A 24,546-nucleotide genomic window follows, 5' to 3' on the forward strand; every position below is an offset into this window, starting at 1 on the left:
GGCTCACATTTGCAGTACTGAATACGTGTGGGATTACCTTGAAGCCAAAAGCAGATCTACTGTGATGCTGATAAAACTCAGGTCTTCGAGCTTCAGGTCTGCCTTTGTACCTGTAATGTTCTAGTCTCCCCTGCTCCCAGACAAATTCCTAGAATTGTAACAACCTCATTTGAAAAACCTGGGCCTGGGCTGGAGAGATGGCTCAAAGGTTAAGAGTACTGACTGCTCTTCCAGAGGTCCTGAGTTCAATTCCCAGCAACCACATGGTGGCTCACAACCATCCATAATGAGATCCGGTGCCCTCTTCTGGCATGCAGACATACATGGAGACAGGATGTATTCATAATAAATAAAAGAAAAGAAAAACCTGGGCCTATCCCTTGCATAATGACTGAGCATGTGATCTCAGTGGCCAGACTGCAGGCCCCAAACTAACAGCCACTCAGCCACAGAGGATTCTTCTTATACCTATGGTTTCTTATTTGGAAAATGGAGCTGATAGAAATGCCACCTTTTCCACAGGGTTATTGAGAGGATAAAATATGCTAATCTTAGTGTCTCAGCCAGTGTGTTATTTCTGTGAAAAGACACCATGACCACAGCAACTCTAATAAAGGAAAACATTTAATTGGGGCTGCCTTATAGTTTCAGAGGTTTAGTTCATTGTCATCATGGCGGGAGCATGGTGGCCTGCAGGCAAGCAGGCATGGTAGCCAAGGGTTCTACATCTGGACCCTCAGGCAGTAGAAAGAGGAGAGACTGGTCCCTGCTTGAACGTTTGATACCCCCAAACCCACCCCTAGTGACACTGTCTCCAACAAGGCCACACCTCCTAATCCCTGCCAAGTAGTACCACTCCCTAGTGGCCAAGCATTTAAATAAATGAGCCTATGAGGGCAGGGGTCATTCTTATTCAAACTACCACAGTAAATATCCAACGAGTGGGGTTTTTATTTTGTTGTTCTTGTTTGTTTGGCCCACAATTTCAGATTACAGTCCATTTTGGTAGGTAAATCCCAGGAGTTGGGGGATGTGGTCACACGGCATGCCCAGGCAAGAACAGACAGCAATATATTCCTGCACGCATGCTCAGTGTCCAGGAGGTATGAGAATGTATCACTAATCACTGAGAAGTACAGGAAGCATCCAGCTGTTATATAAAGGCAGTTTTGATAGAAGGCTAGGTAGAAGCCATGTGAGAACACAGACAGTTCACCTTGCTTACCTCCTCAATCCCAGAACTTTAAAGTTGAGAATGCCTAGTGTCCTCCTGACCACTCCAATGGAACACGCGTTTTATGCTCTTATACTTTTGTTTTGTTTGTCTCATCTCTGCAGCTTCATTGTGATGTGCAGCCAATGCCCAAAGAAGTCAGAAGAGGCCATGTTGGATCCTCTGGGACTAAGGTTACAGATGGTTGTGAGCCACAGTTTCGGTGCTGAGAATTGAACCTGGGTCCTGCGGAAGATCATCCAGTGTTTTTTAAACACTAAACCATCTCTCCAGGCCCTAAAGTTTTTATTTGCTTGTGTGTTTTAATTATACATGCATGGGTATGGGTATGTGCACATGAATGAATGCAAGTGCCTGCAGAGGCCAGAGGAGAGCACTGGGTACCTCTGGAGCTGGAGTTACAGGTAGTTTTGAGCTGTTTAAAGTGGGTGTTGGGAACTGACTTGAGGTCCCCTGCAAGAGCAGTAGTCACTCTTAACCAATGAGCCGTTTCTCTAGCTCCTAAAGTATTTCCTAAATTGAATCATGATCAACTCATCCAAATGCAAAAAAACAAAACAAAACAAATAAATAAAACAAACAAACAAAAAAACTAAACCTTCCTTTTTTTTTAACTAATCCTTGTTTCTTGGTGAAATTTACATAGGATAATAAACCTAAAGTTCATTTTGGCTTGGCAAAAAGCACATTAACTGTGCAGATAGCTGACTCAGTATATTCAATGTGGGAGACAGTTAGCTCCAGGAAGTGTTGGTCACCCATTTCACAGGAGCACCTGCTGTCCAGGACACACTGCACATGGATTTAGGGGATAAGGGCAGATTAATTTAGGACACCGTGTCTGTGCTCCAGCCTTGTTCTTTGACAATGACCTTGGGCAAGCCACTTAACCCACCCAGCCTCTCTTTGCTCACATTTTAAAGGAAGAAATAATGTCCTCATGAGCTACTTGGCAAGATTGTCGTCTCCCGTGGCTACATTCTGAGAATAAAAGCACTTAGTAGTTCTTGTCTGCCTAAGAACAACCTGTAGCACCCAGAAATAACAGAGACATAAATGTCAACCAAGGAGTTAAGAATTCCATATGGAATTCTATAAATAAGTTATGGTGATCATGATCTCAGATAGGAAGGCAAAAAGAAAAGCATGAAGAAGAGTATAAAATAATGTGTGATAGGTGAAAAATTTGGCATGATGGTTAAGGATACAAAGCATATTTCTTTAAAAATATATTCTAAGTGACTATTTCTGTCTGTGCATGACCGACTTTCCCTGGGCTGTGGCAATAATTTCTAACAAGTCTCTTTGTATCCACTTTTGCCCACCCACAATTTATTTTTTACAGAACAGATAGCATCATCTTTCAAAGCTGTGCACTTCGAGAACACCCTCCAGTGGCTTCCTATGCAAGCTGGTAATGAAAGTCCAAGCCTGCCACTGTGGCCGACTGAGCGCTGTCCTGATCCCTACAGCTTGCTGCATCCGCTCCTGGGCTGCCCACTGAGCTCCCCGGCCACACTGCCAGCTCTTCCCTGAAAGACTTTCCACCTGTCTTCCATTGGCAGGCTGCTTAAGATGGCCTCCTGTGTCCTGACTTTCCACTTCTTAAAATTATACAATTCATTTGTGAACTTACTTAGTATAATTATTGGCCTGTGTCCCTTTAAAGAATAAAGCACTGTGAAAATATCAACTCTCCCTTCCCTTCCCCTGCACTCCCTACCCTTCCCCTCCCCTCCCCTCTCTCCTCTTCCTCCTCCCTCTCCCTCTCCCCCTCTCCCTCTCTCTCTCTTCCCTGCCCCTTTCTTTCTTTGAGACAGGTTCTCATGCAGCTCAGGCTAGTCTCAAACTTGCTATATAGCTGAGAGCTACCTTAAGTTTCATTTTTAAAAAACAGTTTATTTATTTATTCTCTCTCCCTCTCCCTCTCCCCTCCCTCTCCCCCCTCTCTGTGCATGTGTGTGTGATGGCACACCAGTAGAGATCAGATGGCCCACTCATGAGAGTTCCCCCGTCTCTCTCGCTCTTTCTCTGTGTGTGTGTGTGTGTGTGCGTGTGTGTGTGCACCCATGCGCGTGTGTGATGCACACCAGGAGAGATCAGATGGCCCACTCATGAGAGTTGATCATTTCTACCACATGGGTCCCAAGGTTTGAGCTCAGGTCGCCTGTCAGGCTTGGCAACAAGTGTCTTTCCCCGCTGAGCCATGTCACTCAGCTGGACCCCCAATTTCTATTGCTCCTGCTTCTGCCTCCTGAATGGGAGATGACACATGTCACAACATCTGAGTGCTGGTTATTTTATTCCTGTTTCCATTTTCCTGTCTTTATTTTAAAAGAATTCTATGATTTTCACTTACCGTCTTTTCCACCCATCTTCTTCTGACTCCCACAATACTTACTTGGGAAGGCTGAATTAATTCGAGGATTTGTGAGACATCCTAAAGGACAGTGTGTTTTCAGACAGAGGACTGGATTTCACAGGAAAGTTCCCTGGCTTATTCAAAAAGCAAACAAACAAACAAAAAACCACAGCAAAAAACTATTGAAATACCAATTTTTTGGCTCATTCCCTCCTTAGAATTGTATGTGCATTGTCCACTACAAACAATGTAGCCTTCAGTGTGTTGTGTGTGCACACACTCATGTGAGAATGTGGTGTGTGTAGGTATTGGCACTATTCTTGGAAGGAGCTGTGCCCCCCAGGACACAGTTCCCCTTTCCAGTGCCCACATTACCAGCATTTCTTTTTTCCTAAATAAGTGGAAAGAAAATGTTTACATTTATCTTAGATGAAAGAGGCTGCATTTCCTTGGCATGGCCCTTACCACATCCTGCCCATTTGCCTGCTTGCCATTGATTGGCATGCCTGTCTCTTGCGTTCTGGGCTTAGCTGCATTCTCTCCATTGTGGTTCATTGTCCCTTCTGTTGTCTGAAATAAAAGTGTGCAGAAAACTTGTTTTCTAGGTATATACATTCAATTTCCCAGTGAGACTCAGGCTGATTAGGCATGTTCATCCACCCCCATATTCCCATAGCTTCCTCTAAGTCCCATGTTCTTCTGTGGTGTCATAGGTCATGTTCCCCTGGAACTTACCTCTACCCAACCCAGCATGTCTGTCAAGGACTATTTTTTATTTTTCTTTGACCTTCTATTGATTTGGGCATCCGTGTCTATGATTCCACGGGGGGTGCACAAGGGCACATGTTGCCTGGCTTTCATAGGGAAGGCCTCACCACAGCACAGATGCGGTGTCCACTGAAACCTCTTGCATTGTTTGGAAATTCTCTCCTGTGCCAAGAATCTAACCACCCGCAAACAGGCACGTTGCTGGCCAAACAGATGGACAAGGGAGATAGGCAGGCCAAAGCCCATGGATGATCATGAAACGAATTGGCACACGGGAGCCAAGGGTGTTGGAAATGAATGCTGGTCCTTGCGGTGCAGTTTCCAGAGTAAGAATAGACCAGTGTGGACAAGGTTTTGACGCAGAGTTGCTAACAAAGGAAAAGATAATGTATGACCAAGTGTGCAATGGGATGTGTGCTTTAACAGGTAGATGGAAGGCCCCGGGAACATGGATAGCTCTGAAACCATGTCAGTCTAATGAGAAAGGGAAGCTAATGTCATCTTCAGCTGGTCAGCTCTGGGAATCCACATCTGCTCTGATTGTCCAGTGACTACCCATCATTCATACATTATGTTAAGGATCTAGAGTGTGTCAAACAGTAGAAGATACCAGAGAGGCTCGTCCCTAAATCCCAGCTTTAGGAGACAGAGACAAAGAAAGAGACAGAGACAGAGATAGAGACAGGAGGATCCTAAATTCAAGCTACTTTCTGCCACCTTTAGAATTTAAAGACAGCCTGGGCTACAAGAGCACTGTCTCAAACAAATAGAAATCAAAACAAGCCCAGATCATCGTTAGACCTGTCACTCTGGTCTTTGAGTGTTTGTCTTACATTATCTGTCTCTTGGGGCTTATAGAACCAGCCAAGTCCTTCCTCTGTTACAGAGGTGACACTCAACTCTCTCCTGCTGGCAAGGTTTTCAACTTCTCTCAACCTCAAGTGTCCTTACCTCTACAATATATAATTGAGACCAGCTAATAGTAGCATCTACATCATAGGACTAATGTCTCTACCAGCAGTGTATGATTCAATACCCAGATACGCTGCTAGCCAAGAACTCAAAAATGTTAATACCATCAGACCTTTCATTATGCAGAAGTCTCTTGGATACTTGTTTTGGGTTAATATTCCCCAAGTGCAGAAACTGAAAAGCATGGGTTTTGGAATCGACCTTGAGGTTAGAATAGTCTATTTGTAATATTTACTATCTACAGTTATTGTAACAATGTAACCTTCTTTGAAAGTTGTAAAAAGGGTGCTATCTCTTACTATTCCTCTAAATTATTGCAAAGAATAAGAGATAATCTAAGTAAAGAATGCAGCAATAGCTGGCATTAGCAGGCAGTATTCCCTTCCTTTCCCCTTTGAGACATTTAGAATTCGATATCCACCTTTTGAAAGTACTGGATCTCTTTTCCAAAAAGTTTTATTCTATGAAAAGTAGGAAGACCTCCCCAACAGAAAACAGAGGCTGGATATCTTGGACAGAAATTGGGGGAAATGCAGGAGACCCATCCAGGATACAGACAGACTCTTCTGAGGCCAGTGACCCCCGCTCTTGCCTCAAGCTACCTATAATGAAAAAGCTGGTGCCTGCCACATGTTTCAGAGAGAGATCTGTCCCCAGGATTAATGCGAGGAGGTCTGAAGGGCCTGATGAAGCTTTTGAAAGGGAATTGCAGGTACAGCCTTGTGGCTTCACACAGCTGGCATGAAGTGATTTTCTTTCCTCTGTGTTGAGAATCTGACCCAGGTTGCGGCCAAGTTTTAGAGATGTTATTCTGTGATATCTTAGCACATCTTAGAGACACTGAAGTAGCCCCTGGGTCATCAGGCTTCTTGGGTTGCCTTCCCTTCCTTAAACAGTCTTCCTAAAACAATCTTTCTGAGAGACCAGATTGTCTCTATCACCTGAACAGTTGCTGAATGTGCTACTTCCTGTGTTTTGACTTGAGATCCACAAATTAGCAAAACTCCAGGAAGCACCATTTACATGCAATACCATGTGAATGGTGCCCCCTGGTGTTGTTCAATGTGGCAGCCTTGCTTACTGCAGACTGACTGAATAGAGGACTCAGCCTGAGGTTGCCGGGGGAATTTACATTTCCAGCAAGCACTTCCCGAGTATTAGCATTGGGGACCTAAGTCAACATTCAATTTAGGACAACTGCCTTGATGACCTTGAGAAGTGTAAATTCCCTGATGGGAGTGGGAAGGGCGGCTTCAGCTTTCTCCCCCTCACTGAGTGAGAACAAACCCATTAGGGACCTTCATTGAGTATTTATTTATTTATTTATTTATTTATTTATTTATTTATTTATTGAGGAAATTACTAATGTTAGGCTAGGTGCTAGGCCCTTCACAGGTCCATTCTAATTCCGTTCTTCCAGGAGCTCTATGAGCCCAACACTATTACTTCCTTCTTATGGAAGAGTAAAATAGAATTCAGAGGCTAGCTCTGGTGTGCAATAAATGTTCAGGAAGTGTTAATATTCTGTGAGGCTTATGTGTGAATATTTGACAGACTATAAATCCATTGTCTCACCACTCAGAAAACAGGAGCATTGTTAGCAGTCACTGAGAAATGGAAACTAGGAGGGACTCAGAGGGGTGTTTGCCAGGGGAAAGGGTGACAGCACCTGTGGAATGGAGAATGTCAAGGGAAGGAGGTGCTTAAGAACAAACAAACAAAGGATGAAGTGTCCCATCCTTTCCCCCCAGGAGGAGAGGGAACCTGCCCCATCAGTCACCCTTTCTACCTCCCCAGACACCCTTTCTGCCCCTCCCACAGGAGGAGAGGGAACCTGCCCCATCAACCACCCTTTCTGCCCCCCCCCACACACACACAGGAGGAGAGGGAGAAATAGCATTTCTAATGTTTATCTACAGCAGAGAATTATTTTCCTGTCAGAAAAATACTTCAGCAAACTCACAAGTGAGCTTTTAGAACACAGTCAATTTGTAAGGGGAGAACTCCTTCCAGTCTCTACCCAGAGGCGGATGCCTACAGAATACCATAGCTCCAGTTATAACCACACAGGCAGACATCAGTCAGTTCTGTGCCGTTCATGCCTGTCTTCTTGGAACTGGAGCCAGACTGCGTCTCCCTGACTTTTCTGGAAGTTAGGCGTGGTCATGGGATGTGGACCTCGAGGAGAAATGATGTGGGCGACTGCCAGGTCCGGCGCAGCGTGCTTCCCTGCTGCGTTCTGCTGACATGAGAAAGGCCTGGGTTCGAGTAAGTGAAAACAGATACACGCTTACGTCTGAGAGGCTTGACGAATGGGCAGTTGTGGAGACACAGGATGAACAAGCAGGAGGAGGCAGGCGCACAGGTGTGAGAGTGTGCATGTGTGTGTGACAATGTGTGCACATGTCAGTGTAAGTGTCTGAACGTGTGTGTATATGTGCATGTGAGCGTGTGTGCATACAACTGTGTGCCTATGTGTGTGTGTGTATGATTGCACCTGTGTGGATGTCTGTGTGTGTGCATGTGTGTATGAGTGTACAGGTGTGTATGTGTGTGAGTGTACATGTAAGTGTACATGTGTGCATGTGCACACGCCTGTGTGTCTGTGCATTTGTGTGTGCATGTGCCTGTGAGTATTTATGTGTGTGTGAATGCACCTGTGTGAAAATGTGTGTGTGTCACTATAGGATATGGTCCAGGCTGGCTTTGAACTGGCAGTCCTCCTCAGCATTGTGAGTAGCTGGGATTACAGGCCTGTGATCCTTTCCACTTGAGGATCACAGTCACAGTTACAGAAACAGGTGTTGACACGATTCCTTCAGAGATGCTTGGTCAAAGCAGAAAGACAAGGTGCCTATCCCAGGCAAACTTCTGCCCCTGGCCATTGGCACACCCCTCTTCCTTTGCCCGTTGCCTGTTGGCTTCCTAGCCTGGGTCCACCTGGCTTTCTTCACACCTTCTGGTCTGTCCTTTCTTTCGGTTCAATGCCTTTAGTTATTTAAATTCTTTTCTTTTTAGTTTTTGTTTGTTTTGTTTTTCAGGACAGAGTTTCTCCGAGTAGCACTGGCTGTTCTGGAACTAGCTCTGTAGACGAGGCTGGCCTCAAACTCAGAATAAAGGTGTTCATCACCACCACCTTGTCTGTTTCTTTTTTGAGATATGTTTTCTCTGTATAGTTCTGACCAGACTGGAGCTTGCTCCACAGACCCTGCTGGCCTCAAACTCAGAGATCCGCCTGCCTCTGCCTCCCAAGTGCTGGGATTAAAGGTGGGCACCACCACTGTCTGCCCAGTGAAATATTTTCCAAACAATATATTTTGATCATGTTTTCCTCTTCTCCGCCTAACTTCATGTTCTCTTTCTTTATCCAAAGGAAATGTGGAGCCTTTGCTCGTGAGGAGGAGTGGACTGGGGGTGTCCTGGGGGGGAGGGGAGGGAGGGGGAGGGATGGTGAGGGGATGTAGGAGGAAGAGTGGGAGGGAGAGCTGTGCTTGGAATGTAAAATGAAATCAAACATTACAAAACAGAAAAGCAAAAGGTTAAAATGTCAGGGCAGAGAAGGCACTAGACTGCCAACCACAGAGGCCTCTTGAAGTCTGCTGCCTCCTCCCCAAAGCCACACAAAGACTTCTTCCTCCTGGGAAGATGTGCAACAGCCTTCTTGCTGTGTTCTCAGAGAGAGCAGCCAAGACCTAGAGGACAACTGACGAGCAGACCTGGCTAAGCTCCCCACTTTGACGGCCCCTAAGCCGCCTCCTGCTTGTCCATCCTGTGCCTCCACAACTGCCCATCAAGCCTCTCAAACATAAGCGTGCATCTGTTTTCATTTACTCGAACCCAGGCCTTTTTCATGCCAGGCGCTGGATCCCCAGAGCCTGTCTTCCCTCCTATTATGTAAGATCTGGTTAAGTCCATTCCACCTTTCTCTTATTAATCTGTATCTTTTATAATGATTGTTAGCCATACGTGTCAGCAAAGAATGGGAGAAGGTATCCTTTCCCCCAACCTAGTTCTTAATTCTATTGCATTATACTTTTTCTTATACCCTTATGGTAAAATTATTTTGTTGTGGTAGCATTTTAAGGGCTGGAGATGTAACACAACGGTAGAGTATTTGCCTAGAATGTGTGAGGAGGGCCTGGCCTCCATCCTCAGGTATCACAGCTGTTAACATTTTGCCCTGTCTGTTTTGTCTATTAAAAAAAAAAAAAGAAAGAAAGATTTTTTTAAAAAAGGCTGTTTAAAATCATAACCACATTATAATATTCACACACAATAAAACAAATAATAATTCCTTAATATCATGTTCGACTTTTCCTAATTGTCTCAAAATCTCTTTTTACAGTTGGTTTGATTGAAACAAGATTCAAATAAGATCCACATATTGATTTGGTTGTTATGTCTCTTAAGTCTTGTCTAATCTTTACAGCTTCCCACCCCCAGCCATCTATTTGTTGAAGAAAACGGAAAATTGATCACCTAGAATTTCCCACACTCTAGGTCTGCCTGGGACTTCACAGAATTATTCAATCCATCCTGTTAGTCAGCTTAGTTCCTGGGATGTCAGCATAGTGGCTCTCAGGCAGCAGACATACCTAGGGTCAGCTGAAACCCAGGTTTCTTGGGCCCATCCCCAGAGTTTCTGGACCATTTGCATTTCTAACATGCTTCCAAGAGGGTGCTGGGCTGCTGATCCAGGCCACACTCTGAGGATTCCTGCTTTAGGGCAGACATTAGGTTCCTTTGAAGATGTTAAGCCATTGAGGGACTGAGTTCAGTGGCAGAGATGATTCTCAATGAGGCCCTGGGTTCAGTTCATCACCTGCACCAAGCAAGTAAACAAATAAGAGAAAACACACACACACACACACACACACACACACACACACACACACATTTAAGGAAACAGCAGGAGAAGGAAGGTTGCTCTCTGACCTTTCCCCATTCTTTCTGCACACTCACCTTCTCATTTGAGAAGTTCACTTCTCATATCTGGAGGAGAAATGTCCACATTTCTGAGGACACAGACACATTAGAAAAAATTTCTGGCCAAATTCCCTCTAGTGTATCATGACATCATACTCTCTTTGTGAGTATGCCTGTCAGTTATCAACTTCTCCATCAAACTCGGCATCAAAACCGTGCAAGCTTTCCCTCTTTGACTCTCCCTTCCCTAAAGCTCCCTTGTCTTGCAAAGCTTACACTAAAACATTTGCATGCCTTTGTGAATTGGCTCTTGTTATGGATGCATCAGCCAGGAGTCTAGCAGTGGATGCTTAAGAAATCTTTCCTCCAGCTGGGCAGTGGTGGCACACGCCTTTAATCCCAGAATTTGGGGGGCAGAGGCAGGAGGATCTCTGAGTTCGAGACCAGCCTGGACTACAAGAGCTAGTTCCATCTAGGACAGCCTCCAAAGTCTTAGAGAAACCCTGTCTCAAAAAAAAAAAAAAAAAAAAAAGATAAAAAGATAAAAGAAAGAAAGAAATCTTTCCTCCCTCACAGTATAACAAAGGATTTATTGAGAAAATGTGTTAGTTGAGTTTTGTTCTATTGACTGTTTCTTCTTTTTATTTCTTCTTTTTTATTATAAGCTTTAAAAAATTATTCTTTTCTGGTATTACTCCTTCTTTTATTCCATCACCCCTCCCCTTCCTTAGTGCTGAGATCATAGGTGTGTGCCATCATATCCGGTTTCTGCAGGGCATGCTAGGCAATCCTTCTGACAGCTGAGCTAGACAGATGCCCAGTCTAAGCTTCTTTAAGGTCTATTATTTAGGTCTTCAAACATTTTGATGTATTTGTTTAGAATTTCTTCCATCATTTTGGATAGTCATGCCCGATCTGAAATAATTAATATTTCATCTAGTTTGTGTGTGTGTGTGTGTGTGTGTGTGTGTGTGTGTGTGTGTGTGTGTGTGTATGGGAGGCAGTGTTTGAAGCAGGGTTTCTTTGTGGGTAGTCCTGGCTGTTCTGGGACTCACTCAGGCTGGTTTCAAACTCAGAAATGCATCTGACACTGCCTCTGGAATGCTGGGATTAAAGACTGCACCACCACTGCCGGGCAGGACACTCATCTACTTTTTGATGTCTTCTTGTTTAGTTATCTAGCTAACAATTTGGTGTGAAGGGTGTTTATTTGCATGCTGTAGGGGTTGCTAGAGTTAGTGGGATCCAGGGTAGCACTTTTCCCAGGCTGGATTTACTGTGGGAGAGAGTTCCTCGTAGACTGCGTGGCTTCTGTGAGCCACAGAAACATTTTGAAAGGTAAAGCAGACGATCCACTGAAGAACCGTTTGTCACAAGTAATTGCAGGCAGTCAAAGAGGAGTAGCGGAGTGTATGAATTATGACGTAAGAACTGTGGAGGGCTGGTGTCTGAGTCCAGTCTGCAGCTACCGAACAGGCTGGTTCTCAAATGAGACACACATTTTATGCCAAGAAGCGTTTAGACCAGAGAACAAATCATTCTGCTTTGTGTCCCAGATTTTATAAAGACAGAACATTTTTTTTCATAGAGTTGTACTTTTGCATTTTTCATTAAAACCCGTAATCTATTCATATTTCTTTAATTAAATTCATAAAAGATGGCAAGAAAACTATTACTATGAACAATATATTGTTTGGAAACTTGGGTCTATTGTGCAGAGGCCGAATTAAATTGTTTTCTTTTTGTTGTACTGCGGGTAGATCCTAGGGTATTTTGTACTCTAAGCAAATGATTTTACCCCCAACTGTCACTCCAATCCCCAAGCCTAACTGCTTAATACCGGTACTAGCTGATACACTTAATATTTTGTTGTAATGAGAATGCTTGAAATCTATTCTAGTAGAATTTCAAAGAATAAGACACACTGCTAACTGGAATTATCAGGTTGCAGTAAAACTTTTGAGCTTACTGTCCAGCTAATTGAAGTTTGTTCCCTTTGACCAGCATCTGCCATAGCCATCCCTCCAACCCAGGCCCTGACAGCTTTTTTTTTTTTTTTTGGGATAGGGTTTCTCTGTATTGCTTTGGAGGCTGTCCTGCAACTCACTCTGTAGACCAGGCTGGCCTCGAACTCACAGAGATCTGCCTGCCTCTGCCTCCCAAGTGCTGGGATTAAAGGCGTGCTCCACCAATGCCCGGCGGCCCTGACAGCTTTAACTTTCCACTCTGCATACAGGTGAGGTCATGCATTTGCCTTTTTGTGCCTGGTCTATGTACTTTATCTGGTTTTATCCACGTTGTCATAAAAGGCAGGGTTTCCTTCCAAGGGTGATGAGTATTCCATTTCGTGTATACTGAATTCTTTCTTGCTCTCCCTGTCCCACTCCTGGATCTCATGTAGTCATTTCTCCTTCCTCCATCTCCTGAGTGCTGGGATTGCAGGTATATCTCACTACAGCGGGCTCCTGAATTTTCTCTATCCATTCATCTATTGCCTTGATTCATTTCTTTGTGACCGTGAATAACACTGTGATAAACATGGAAGTGGGGAGTAGAGAGATGCTCAGCACTGGCTGCTCTTCCAGAGGACCCAGGCTCTATTCCCAGCACTCAAATAGCGGCTAACAACTGTCTGTAACTCTAGTTCCAGGGGATCTGATGCCTTTTCTGGCCTCTGCAGACACTGGGGGGATGCATGTGGTACACAGACAGGTTTGCAGACAAAACACCACACACACACACACACACACACACACACTCTCACACACATACGCACACTCACACACACTCTCTCACTCACACAAACACACACCCCCCTTTTAAAAAGAAAACGATGATAGCAGAGATGTCTCTACTATACTGATTTTGTTCCCTTCAGTATGTATCCAGAAGTGGGACTATGGATCATATGGCAGTTTTAGGATTTATTGATTGATTGATTTTGCTTTGTTTTTGAAGAAACTTCGTATTTCTTTTAATAATGGCAGAGTAACTTACAGTCTCCCTGATAGTATACGAAGATTCCCCTTTCTCCACGCCATCTCCATCACTTGTTATTGTCTTTTATTTATTTATTTTTGAGACAGAGTGTAACTATGTAGCACAGGCTGGCCTTGAACTAGAATCCTCCTTGCCCCCTCAGTGCTGGAATTATAGATATACATCACCATACCAAACATTTTTTTTTTGTCTTGTGATTGTAGTTGTTCTAACACGTGTGAGGTATAGCTCACCAGTATCTTAATTTGTCATTCTCTGATAGCTACTGACACTTAGCATTTTTTCATGTGCCTGTTGGCTAATTTCATATCTTATTTGAGAAAACTTTATTTAGATTTCTTCCTTCTTTCCTTCCTTCCTTTTTCTTTCCAGGCAGTGTTTCCTGTATAGCCCTGGTTGTCCTGGAACTCACTTCGTAGATCAGGTTGGCCTTGAAGTCAGAGATCAGCCTGTCTCTGCCTTCTGAGTCCTGGGTATAAAAAACTTACAGGGGTTTGAGATTTAAAATATTTTGGAGAACTAAATGCAGAGTTGGATTTTTAAAAATTACTTTGCTTTGGAGAACTGAATGTAGACTTGTATTTTTAAATTAAATCTCAGATATTTATTTATTTAATTATTTGTTCATTTATTTATTTAATATTGGTTCTCTCCTTCTACCATGTGGATCCCAGGGATTAAATTTAGGTTATCTGGCATGGCAGGAAGTGTCTTTCACTGAACTGTCTCTCCACCCCCTACTATGGTTTTTTTGGTTTTGATTTTAAAGCTGCTAGGTTTTTTATTTCCGGCATTTATGATTTGTTATCATTTTGTTGAGGTCTTTGTTCATATAAGCAATCCATCACCTTTGTGCTGGCTAGTTTTTATGTTAATTTGACACAAGCTAGAGTCATCAGAGAGGAGGGAGCCTCAGTTGAGAATATACTTCCATAAGATCAGGCTGTAGGCAAGCTTGTAGAACATTTCTTAATTAGTGATTGGTTGACTGGGGAGGACCCAGCCATTGCAGGTGGAGCCTCCCTTGAGCTGGTGGTCCTGGGTTCTATAAGAATTCAGGTGTAAGCCATGATGAAGAGCAAGCCAGTAAGGAGCGCTCCTCCATGACATCTGCATCTGCTCCTGCATCCAGGTTCCTGTTGTGTTTGATATTCTGCCCTGACTTTCTTCAGTGAGGAAATATAAGCCAAAAAACCCTTTCCCCTGCAACTTGCTTTTGGTCATGGTGTTTCATCATAGCAATAGTAACACAAACTAGGATAGCATTGCTTATTTCATCTAGCTTATTGCGTCTTTGAACATAATTATAATCACTATATTGAGTCCTCTCTCTGGGATTTCATCTAACTCACACTAGAAGCCATTGCTGTAGGGTTAATAATTTTTGTATGGGTTGTATTGTCTTGTTTTTATGTGTGTTGCTTATATTGGGATTTACTTGTCTGGTGTTATTTCTTTGGTTTATTATAAATTCTTAATCAACTATATTCTTTCAATTAATGTATTTGCAGTGTTCAAGTGGGACTTGGATGTGGTGATTTCAGTGTGTAATTCAGAAAGAATTCCTCAGTCCAGGAGTTCAGGTTGCCTAGTGTAAAGTCTGTATTATTTTCCTGAGTATAAGATTTAACTGAGAGGCATACACAGTTGCTTGATATTAGCACTTGCAGATGCCACTCCAGACATTTAATAACAGTAGCCCCTTTGACTCAGATTTTAGCGGCTATGATTAGGTATGGGTAGGTAAGCTGTATGAGGAGAAGGATTGAACATCAGATTGACTTTGAAAAGGAAAAAAGCTGAGGTGGATAAAGTAGCTGGGATACCGGTAGTTTCCACAGACTTTGTAGAGTGATGAATCTCGGAGGGTCACAATTAAGAAATAAAAAGAGGAAGGGAAAAGGATGAGGGAAGAAGGGAAGGTGTAGGAACGAGAGGGGGAGTGTATGATGTGTGACGGTGGAGGGTAGTAAGGGCTGCCTTCTGTGTGAGTGAACTGAGTAGAGAAACAGGAACAACGGTTGGACAGCCCAAAAAGACACAAACAACAGCCAAACCATCATGAGACATACATGCGAGGGGGACAATTAAGTAACAGAAAACAAGAAACGGAAGAGATACTGAGGCATGAGTGGACAGGCAATGCTCTCATCTCTCCAGCCCTAGCTGGTCCCCCTGTGCTGCTGTGTGAAGAGAGTAGGATGAGAGCCTTGGTCCCTGCAGCCTCTGTATTCATGGGGGTTCTGATATGTGGGGACAAGTGGTGTAGATCCTCTTCTGGTAATTCCTTCACACCCATGAACTCCATGGTGGCGTCTTCTGATGCTGCAGGTCTGGCCCATGTCAGTCTCTGCTGCTCTGTTCTTCAAAGCAGCTGCCGTTTAGAGCTGTGTAGTTTTAGTGGATATGGCATGTATCAGGCACCTCTGCTTGGGCTGACATGACAAATGCCATACTTCTGTGACTTGAACAACAGCATCTGTTTCCCCACAGTTGCAAGGATCTGGTGCTACTAGGTTTGGTGCAGTGTGAGGATAACTCCTCCTGTTTGATAATGTCACCTTTACATAGTGGATAAGAGGTGAGCTCTCTGGCATCATTTCTCATAAAGACATGACTTTTTCAGGATCAAGGGTTTCCTCCTCTAAGCCCGATCAACTTAACACCTTCTGTAAAGATGCTGTCTTCAAAATGCAGCCATATTGAGAGTTATACCTTCAGCATATGGATTTTGAAGACACAATTCAATCCACTGCATCAAGGCTTAAACAGGTAGAATATGTTTTTCATGCTCGTTTCTTGTGTTTATTTCAATCTAAGCTATACTAAAGATGTCAAATCATGTCAGAATCAGTCACAACCAGATGGGGCCATTTGGAACCAATCTCAGGTCTTCAGTTATTTAACTAGTCTGAGTAATAAGTCAAACCCTGGGAGTCCTGATAAGGTTTGTAAATTTCTTTTTATGAACATGTAATAGATTAACTCCTGTATTTATTAGCTTAGTTTACAAAAATAGAGCCTCAGAATGTATGATAGTACTGGGATAATAAAGACCAAGATCTACCCTTCAGTTGAAGTATACTGGTCTCTTATTTAGTGCTAGCGTATCTAGACAATATGTTAGATTATCCTTGGTGCTAACATTCATGAAACTAGTTGCTAGTCCCTAACCACTAGAAGTCTATCAAGCTATGCCAAGCACATCACTTACATTATCTCTTTTGACCTTTGCCACAAATTTCTGAATACTTCTTACATGCTTGAATTACAGACAAGGAGAAACAATCAAGTTCAAGGCGTAGGGATTATGTGGACCAGTTAACTCAGCCCAATTCTAAAGGACCTTTCCCAGTGTGATAGAACTGGTCTCACTGGTACTTGTGAACACAGCACATTAATGCTGGCATCTTCCGGAGACTGAGCTAGTGTATAGGGCACAGACCCAATGTTTTATTCTGTGTTTGTTTTCATTTCTGAGGGAGGGTTTGCTACATGGCCTAGGCTAGCCTTAAACTTGCAGTCCTCTTGCTTAAGCCTCCTATTACACGTGGCTAGATCCAAAACTTTAAAGTTGAAGTTAAATTCCTTTCCCTTTAGAGCTGCAGGGAAAGAGCCTGTGTGCCCAACAACCTTGAGGAGGAAATTGGCCCACATAAGAGAGAGAAGATTTCCCCCCCTTCCTATCCTTGGGTTTGTTTCTAGGAAAAATGTACATCAAAAGACAGCATTTGAAGTTATTTAGTATTAACGCCATGTAACATAGCAGCCTTCAGAAATGAAGACCCAAAGAAATGGGTACGTGGTGGGAGACCTGATTCCCACAAGTTGCCCTCTGACCTCCAGATGCTTATTGTGCTACACATGTACAGATACACACAGAAACAACTGTAATAGAAGTTATAGAGGCAAAGTTTATTATAGTGTAGTTTCACAAGCTTCTTTCTGTCCATGGTCACTTGGAAGTGTTGCTTTGGGGGCTTGTGGTGAGTGAGCACCCAGGTGTACATGGCAGAGCAAAGCGGCTCACTTTATGGTTGGGCAGTGAAGAAGAGGAAGAGAAGATCTGGAGACTCACCATCCCCTTCAAGATCCCCCCACCTCTTGTGTATTTCAAGATACGATTTCTCTGTGTAGCCCCAGCTATCCTGAAACTCAATCAGCAGACCAGGCTGGCCTCTAGTTCACAGGGATCTGTCTGCCTTTGCCTCCTGAGTGCTAGGATTAAAGGCCTGTGCCCCCATCCCTGGCAAGATCCTCCTCTGGATGGCCCTCCACTAGGCCCACTTCTTAAAGATCCAGCAACTCTTAATGGCAGCATGCTAGGAAGCAAGTCTCTGTCCTTGAAGGGCTTTGAAGATGCAACTATACCACTTTCAGATTCTTCTCCATGTCCCTGTATCATCAGCAGTCCTTTCTTTCAGGTATGGGGAGGAAGCCTTTGGATGAAGGTCTGTGATGCATGTAAGAAAATGATTAAAAGAGTCTTTAATAGCCTGAATCAGGGAAGAAAGGTGGGGGCTAAGCCAGAACTTACTTGTCCCATATTTTTTTTTATAAATACCAAGGTGTCAGGTCTGAGGTTCAAATACTTACCTTTTTCCTTCAGCTTATCAATAAGGAGGGGCAGGACCAGTATTTGGATCTATTTCTGCTTAACCAACTGTTCCAGGTTCCAGGTTCCCTGAGAACAATTACTGAAGTTGTGGCAAGGAAAACAAGCCCAAGGTTGGGGTGGAGCCAAAGGGAGGCCAAGGACAATTATCTGGGCGCCTACTTAATGTGGCGCTTCATTTTCCAAAGCAGGGCAGGGATGGCAACTTAGTTGGAAGAAGAGAGCCTGCACCAAGTCAGCCAGCTGGAGTGAGAGGTTCTGTGGAGAAACCTGAGACTTGTCTGGAGACATGTACTGGTTTAGTTGGGCTCTTTATAGGTACTTTGTGGTTTTTCTCTGAGTGAGGAGGGAGCAATTAAGGTTCCTAAGCCATACTGGCCACCTGTCACCCCTTATCACCATTTCATTTGGTTAACACCTTGGCCCTCAGGGGGCCTGTGGTGAAGTCTGTACTTGACCACATTCTCAGGAATGTTCTGCACGGTTTTTCATGGGCTTAAAATCAGACCATGTTTAGGGTATTGCTGTAGCTGGTATACATTAGTGAGGGAATATCTTTCCACCATTCACTGTGATTCTGTTGTGGATGTTTTTTGACAGTCTCAGAGTCTGTCTGTGACTTATACAGAGAGCTATGTTCATTCTAGAAGAGTTGACCAGGAATCTGAAGTTGTATCAATGAATAGGTGATGGTAGCTGCTGCCAGGAAACTGTCTTGGAGCTGGAGTTGGATGGGATGAAGAAACAATGATAAAATAGATGCAATGTAAACCCTACCCCAAAATAGTGAACCAGGCAGTGGTGTCTCAAGTCTTTAATCCCAGCACTTGAGTGGCAGAGTCAGGCCAGTGAGTTCCAGGACAGCCAGGACTGTTACACAGAGAAACCCTGTCTTAAAAAAACCAAAACCAACCAACCAACCAACCAACCAACCAACCAACCAACCAACCAACCAAAAAAAAAAAAAAAAAAAAAAACCAAATGCATTGCACAAACAAATTGTATATAGTATTAAAAGCTGGTAAGCGGAGCAGCATAAAGTAGGTGAGATCAATTTTAATTTTAGATAGTCAGCAGACATAGAATTGATTATTAGAAATAATAATTCCAAAAGTAGAACTGGAGAAAGCAGGCTGTGGTGTAGGGAAAGTAGGCTCTGGTGCCAGGGTTGGGAAAGGATAGACAGTGTATCTGTCAACTAGTCATGAGACTTAGGCTGTATCTTACTGTGACTTTCAGAGAGCACCTCCATGCCATTATTATTCATCTTAATATTACAAAAGAGGAATATAATATTACACAATCCCTCTTTTCCCTTTTCTTGTCTACCATTCTTCTTCCTGTCTATTTCCTACTTTCCCCTGTTCTGTCTTCTTTTACTTTTTTCTACCTTCTATTTACTCAAAATGGAAATTAGAAGCCACAGAAACATCCCTCAAAAAACATGTTAATGATAATATGAACAAGCTACATTCTTTAAAGTGGGGGCTGGCAGGATGGTAAGGGTGCTTGCTGCCAAACCCAAGGACCTGAGTTCAATCCCAAGATCCACATGGAGGAGAAGAGAACAGACTGTTGTAAGTTTTCCTTTAATTTCCAAATACATACCATGGTGCGTATGCACGTACACACAAAAATAAATTAAAATGAAAGAAATGAACGCTCAAGACAGAGTAGGATATGTTATTTTTGTTTGTTTGTGTTTTTTTTTTTTTTTTTTTTCAAGACAGGATTTCTCTGTAGACCTGGCTGTCCTGGAACTCACTCTGTAGACCAAGCTGGCCTCAAACTCAGAGATCCACCTATTTCTGCCTCTGGAGTGCTGGGATTAGAGGCGTGTGCCATCACTGCCCAACTGGGGGAAATGTTATTTTTTTTAAGATATTTTCTTACTTTCACTTATGCTTATGTATGTGTGTGTCTTTGTGTGGGTATGTGCATGTGAATGCAGGTATCCACGGAGGCCAGGGTATCAGGTCACTTTGGTGCCATTGTTACAGGCAGTTGTGAGACACCTGGTATGATTACTGGGAAACAAACTCAGGTCCTCTGCAAGAGCAATGTGAGCTCTTAATTGCTGAGCCTTCTCTCCAGCCTGCAACAGAATGCGATTACTTAAGCAACATTTTGAAGGTGGGAAGGGTATGTGTGTTTTGATCTCTGAAGGAATGTATGGTAGAACAGCAATCAGACACTTTGGGGAATCACACAGGCAAGTACTTGGAGGAAGGATTTTGGTAAAATGTGCTTAAAAGTTTGTGCCATCATTGGCTTGGATGGAATGGACAGATTTAGTTGGGTGAATGACCTTGGAAGAATCATGGAATTGAGGAGCATACATTAAGTATAAATTTAGGATGCAGTATGGTGGTCTGAAAGGGGTTAGATTTCTCTCCCCCATACTTTATTGCAAGAACTAAGAACAAAAGTGGAGCTCTTAGAGTCTTAGCTAAGTCACTGAACCAGGGTAAGTAATGAAATGACCTCATTCACCTTACTAGAATTCAGAATTCCTTACTGTTCCCAGACCTCTGATTTATTGTATGCTTAGGATATATTGGCTATGTTCTAAGAGCAGGGTGCAGAGGCAGGGAGAGTGCTGAAGTTTTCTTTGGGGCTGTCCCATTTCACTGCCCCCCCATCTTCAATCTCAGTCTTTAGCATCCTCTGACTTGGACACTTCTTTTATATGCAGGAGCACTATACTATGCTGGCTCTCTCTGAAGTTAGGAGAAAGTTCAAAATTGAGATGTAGCTTTCAAAGGACAGACAAGGGAATTTAGAAGAGAGTGCCTTTAACCTCCACCTAAGTGTCCCCTTGTAGCAAGCAGTAATAGAGTCCTTGGTCCTTCAGCTCCTGCTTACGTGGGGCTTAGCACCTCTGACTGTTCATTTCATGAAGACTCCGAGTTGACTTTCAGGGGACATCTGAACAGTGCTGAACGCTTTTCCCATGCAGCCTCCCAAGAGGGAAATTCCATGTTTCTTTGCATGTGATCTAGGCTTATTTTTCTCCAGGTACACCTTACAGTATCTTATTTGTGGGTGTCCTCGATTTTTCTTTCTTTCTTTCTTGTTTTCAGGACTGTTTCTGCTATCGAGTATGTGACTTGTTGCCGTGGCACTGTGACAGGAAGGAAACAATGTTCAGTGGCTCCTTGGTGTTTACTGTTCTAGTATTGCTGCAGAATCATGGCTTTCCCAGCAGATAACGGGATGGAATGGTAATAATGTAGGGGGAAAAATCCAATCCACATATGGTGGGTTGCATTTGTAATCGCAGTGCCTGGGAAGGTCAGATAGGAGGAGAGTTTGAGACCAGCCTGTGTTGTGTAGTGAGTTTCAGATTGGCTTGAGCTACACAGCAAGGACTTCAGGGGGTGGGGGAGAATCCAAACAAACTTTCCCTGGCCAATCACTTTTGTGCTTACCCAACTAATATATGGAGGTACATGTCAAAACATGCTAGAGAAGGCTATTTGTTGTATGCTATTAGATATAAAAAAGGAGCCAACAAAATAAGAAATTTAAAAAAGTCTACTTAAAATACCAAAATTTCAATAAATATTCTATATATTTCAAAAATTCAAACAATTCCAGATGATAGAATTGTCAGTAATTTCTTTCTTTTTGTCTGTATTTTTCAAAAATAACTCATTATCTTTTTATTATGGAAAACTGCTAGTTCTTTCACCCAAAAGGTAAGCTTAGTTGGCTATTACAAAGATTCCATTTTATAAATAAGGCCACAGTCAATAATTTCTTTCTTTTTGTCTTTATTGTGCATAAATAACACAGGTTATCTTTTTTTTTTTTTTTTTTTTTTGGTTTTCCGAGATAAGGCTTCTCTGTATTGTATTGTTTTGGAGCCTGCCCTGGAACTCGCTCTGTAGACCAGGTTGGCCTCAAACTCACAGAGATCCGCCTGCCTCTGCCTCCCGAGTGCTGGTATTAAAGGTGTGCACCATCAATGCCTGGCAACACAGGTTATCTTAATAAAGAAAACTGTCAGTTCTTTCCCCCAAAAGGTAAGCTTGATTGACTGTTACAAATATTCCATTTTATAAATAAGACCAACTCAAGAGGCCTATCTTAGAAGCTGGAGAGATGGTCAGCAGTTAGGAGCACTTACTGCTCTTGCGGAGGACCTGAGTCTGATTCCTCGTCAGACAGCCCACAACTTCCTATAACCCCAGTTCCAAGGACTCAATGCCCTCTTGTCGTTTCGGGGGTGCCTACATTTACACCCTACACATAAACTTATGCAGACATATATACACACACAAGAACATAACTTCAAAAAATAAAGATTCCAAAGAAGAGGCCTATCTAAGAAGCAAATATACTGCTGCAGAGTTTCTGATAAGCCCGGAATGGACTGATAGTGTGAACAGACGTGTATTCATCATTCATTAGACAAGTATTTCCTAAGCCCTTGTTCTATATAAAGATACTGTGATGTACAGCTTTATTGGTTTAGGTGTGTGGGGTGCTGGGTAGGTGGGAGAATGGAGTAGTGGGTATAAATGGGTTAGGGGAGGGGTGCTGACTCAGATAAGTGGCATAGTAGTGGATACTGGCCACTGCCTGGCTGGGGTAGTTTTGGCTTAGGTAGTAGTGAAGGATTCTGCCTTTGGCTTATGCCATTTAATGGATCTTAATGCCTGGATCCTGGATATACTTCCAACTATATTATGAGACAAAGTTAAGAAAAAACAAATATAATTTTGGGCTATGCATTCTCCATTTCTCTTATTAGCTATTCATACACAGACTATAGTGGGCAATATACTGTAGAGTTTTAGTGAAAAGTATAGTCCCTATGGTCAATTACAGCAATGCATCTGCAGGTGCTGTGAGGCATCGAGACATGTGCAAAATGAAACTCATGTTTCTCTGGGTACCCGAGGCTTCTCCCCCCAAGAGGGTCTACACACTCAAAATCATTTTTATGACAGTGCTAGGTGTTGCTTTGTACTGTGCTGATGTTTCGTTGATGGTGTCAAAGGAACACTGGATGGGGCTGTTGGTGTGGCGTCCTCACATCAGAACGTGCTGCAAACACATCATTGCATTTTCTGTTGTCATGCGCACTCAGGGGAAAAAAAAGCCGATTTCATGCTGCTAAGGCAGTTAAATTATTAACTCTTTCTTAAACTTAGATCCAATCAGTATTCTCGGAGGAAACATGTTTAAGCACATGAGGTGTGCACTAGAGAGAGGGGTGTGTGTGTGTGTGTGTATGTGTGTGTGTATGTGTTAGCCGCTATTCTATGGAACATCATTACCATTTTAGAGAACAAACGACAGGGGAACAAAAGTTGCTCATTCCTGGATATTATAGGTGATTTCTCAAAACGAATGAGGAGGAGGAGGGAACTGTGTTTCTCTTGCCATGAAGGAACATGAGACTGAGGATTGGATCCATTTACATGTTGGTGCTGCCGGAAACTTCCTGGGGCTGGTGGTCTTCTGCCCCTCCCTGTCCTCAAGCTGGATGCCCCAAGGCTTGTGTCCTTTTAGTGGGTAGTAATGTCTGGATACCACTGAATGTACTTACAGCAATATTATGAGGCAAAATGGAAAAACCCCAATCACCATGACTTGAAGGGCTGAAGGAGGGAAAGACTTAATTTGAGCACAAAGCATTGGTGTGCCAAAGGCTACACTTGGCCAGGTTTGGCTCTGCCTTGATGCTTGAATGGAAGTACAGTTAGCTGGCACGCACCACTTGCAGTTCCAGTCTCTAAAGGCTGAGCCATTTACCTCTTGTATTAGTAGCACTCCTAAGTGGAGGCACCTATGAAATTATACCCAGTGAAGTCTGCTAAGGCTGAAGAGCATGAATTGGAGTATGCTCTAGAAACATGTGCCTCTGACCTCTTAAAAGATTAGACCGAGGAGGAAAAAACTGGACTCCAGCCATGGTTGATGAGTTCTCTTTTGAATTGGATGACACGATTCACATCTCTAGATATGGGATTCTGTCACTCAGATCCCATCACAATCCCATTCATTGTGATGGCACATTATCATTCCATCCTTTGTTCTCCTGCTGGACATACTACATCTACCACCTTAAGGGCTGGCAAAAGAGCAAAAGGACAGCCCCCCCTGTCTGCCATATTGGGTCTTCTTCGACTCTAAAGAACTGTGTTAGAGTGGATGTTTAGAGGAATGAATGCAAGGACTAGTAGTGCAATGTGTAGCGTTTGAATGAGGATGGCCTCCATAGGCTCATATATTTGAATGCTTGGTCCCCAGTTGGTGGAACTGTTTGGGAAGGATTACCTTGTTGGAGAAAGTGTGTTATAGGGGTGGGCTATGAGGTTTCAAAAGTCCATACCATTCCCAGCATTCCCAGTTAGCTCTCTCTCTCTGCCTTGTGGTTGTTTCAATACTATTGTACCAATGTCAAACCTGCATGTCTGCTGCCATGTTCTCTGACATGATTGTTGTGGACTCTAATCCTCTGTAACCATAAGCCTCAAATTAAATGATTTTAAAGACACTTGCCTTGGTCATAGTGTTATATCATGGCAATAGAAAAATAACAAAGACTCTGGTCATTTTGAATAAAAGGCATTGCCATATGAAGGTAGCTCTGAACTGAAAAAGACGAAATAGCTTGTGATATCACAGCATATACCCTTTACCCTCCGATTCCTA

The sequence above is a fragment of the Mesocricetus auratus genome, unplaced genomic scaffold (genome assembly GCF_017639785.1).
Source record: "Mesocricetus auratus isolate SY011 unplaced genomic scaffold, BCM_Maur_2.0 Super-Scaffold_100014, whole genome shotgun sequence".
Lineage (NCBI taxonomy): Eukaryota > Metazoa > Chordata > Mammalia > Rodentia > Cricetidae > Mesocricetus > Mesocricetus auratus.